Genomic DNA, 2,645 nt, shown 5'->3' on the forward strand with positions numbered 1-2,645 from the left:
CGAACGGAAAGAACTAAAAAAAAAAAACTAGTTTTTGATTTTGCTCAGATTAGTACCAAATGAATTCAGACTCAAAAATTACACAAGTCAATTAACAACGGAAGAGTGTATGGAACGAGAAAAACAGAACGCAGGGAACGTAAAATACGTTACTCCTCTTCATTTATTGAATTTTAGAAAGAACATTCCGTTTTGATACCTATGATTCTCCTAGAAAAATACAACCAAATAGAAAATGCTAACAGTGCACTTTGCATTTGAATACCACTATTGGGTAGTGAACCTCTCTCAAAATCTGTATCATGAGGTACCACCCCAACCTGAGAATAGTCTGTATACATGGGTTATGTTATCTAACTAGTTTTCAAGATATTTATCTTTCAGCAGCGTTGATGTTTGGACTGCTTCTTTAATATTCAATGGCCCAATTTCAAGTTAGTAAATTTAAACAAATTGATAAACGTTCTGCATAAATACTTTCCTAGTAGTTCCGAATCTCTTAATTATTTCCACGACATCAAGATCTTGACGTCGTGCTTAATCAGACAATTAAGTGTCTTAATGAGGAAAGCTACTTTAAGCGTGGCAGTAAAATGTTTACTATCAGCTGTATACGAATCATTTCAGTGGCCATATTTGACCTTCTAGCATATTTTTTGGTCAATACTTGTCACCTTTGACATTAAGTTCATGGCAATGTCATGTTTTCAGGTACAATAATAACTATATAGATCAATTGTTGAATAGATAATAATAACTGTTTTAAGTAAACTTTTATATTTATATATGTTTTTATGGAGAACATAATGTTTCGAACTTTTCACTTCTTATATTAAACTCTCGGTCATTTTTCTCCAAATGTTTTATACATTATCTCAGAGTTATCGACTATTTTTCTCTACGAGTGGACTTTAAGTATCAAAATATCGGTGTTTGGTCAAAAAAAAAAAAATCCACTATTTTCTCCAAATATCGATCTGGCCATCTTTCTTCTTAAATTCTACCTACTTTAATGTTTTTATGGAGAACATAATGTTTCGAATTTTTACTTCTTATATAGTGTGATGCCGTTCGTCATCATATCTGTCGCCCTCTATTTATTCAGGCTATACAAGTCACCGTTTTTAGCCACATGTGCTCTCCATGTGGACAGTGACGTATTACAGGTCACGTGACGTCTGTCCATCAGCTCAGGTGGATCAGATCTCGAGACTTGTAAGTCAGTCTTCGGTCCCGTTTCGAATCGTTCGGTTCGGTAGTAGCCCTGGCTCCGATCATTGTGGTCGTATTTGTATCTGTTTCGTATTTCGTCTTTCATATACACGTTTGTACGTATCATATATGATAGGACTTTACTTCGGTATTGAGACCTCGATTGTAACCATGTTCGTTTAAGTACATGTTTTTCTATATAATTTTGAGGGCTCCGTGCCGATGTATTGTGGCTGATTGTAGTAATAGATTACGAAATCTCAGCGTTCGTTCTTTAATCGTTTATCTATGTGTTATATTCTCTGCATGTAATAGCGAGTTTCAAGGCTCGTCGCTATTCAATTAAAAACGCATGCTCACGAAAACAAACATTACAATACTAAGGGGGAGGAGTCTACTAACATAATTAATAATGAAATCCACACAAATATCCCCGTCTCTCGGAAATTAAGTGATTAAAATCGTGGGCTAAAAGCAAGACGAATACCCCGGAGCCAATAAGAAAAACTAACCAGACAGCAAAACTGCAGTGTGGCTTCGATGATGCTACATGAATAATATTATGTGAATGTGACAAACTATGCTTTAGGGTATAGCCAGGATGAATAAGACCATTCAATCTAAGAAGTGCAGAAACAAGAGGTCTACTAGAGAAGTTGTTACTTTACGGAGTATTGCTTTGTTTGTTCACTTCGTTGAACACAAATATGTCGTTAACAGTTTCGAATATCGCTTACCAACGAGCCAAGCAGCAGGTATCCAGTCAGATTACTTGTATAATATAAGAGGAAGAGACAAGTCAAGACTCGAGTCGTATACGGTACGCGTAATTTTTTTTTTCCTAGGACGAATAAGGGCATAGGCCAATCAAATCCCTGGATTCCAAACATGTGACGCTTTTTCAAAAAACATGTTCTGAATCTTTTTTCCTAGTTTTGACTCCAGATTATGAACGACAATCCTTCATTTTCATGAGATTAGAATCTCTAACCCACTTTATAAACCCTAACTCTGATTTCAAACGAATTTGTAAATTCCTGAAAAACATGAAACCCTTATCCGTCCTGGGAATAAAAATTAGGCATACGGTACGCGACGGAGATAACTAGACTTCCTACCTACACTGTGGAGCTCTTAAGGGCACAGTCGCAGCAATCAACTGGGGCTCGCAGAACTGGTCCAAAGACTAAGTAAATTGCGTATGTTGCTACTGAGCTGAGGGATCATGTGTCCTACTAATCGATCTCCCCAGTTTCTATTAACATATCTATGGATCACATGACACCACCTAATTGACGCAATTAGTTGGAATTTGAATGTGGCTTCAGAGGTAACACTCCTATGTGCTTTACCTACCGTGGGTTTGCATTATAATTGGGGGGAGGGGGGGGGGGAGAAGGGATACAGGGAGCGAAATAAGGGAAACTTGTCAG

This window comes from Apostichopus japonicus, chromosome 15 (assembly GCF_037975245.1).
Source record: "Apostichopus japonicus isolate 1M-3 chromosome 15, ASM3797524v1, whole genome shotgun sequence".
Taxonomy (NCBI): domain Eukaryota; kingdom Metazoa; phylum Echinodermata; class Holothuroidea; order Aspidochirotida; family Stichopodidae; genus Apostichopus; species Apostichopus japonicus.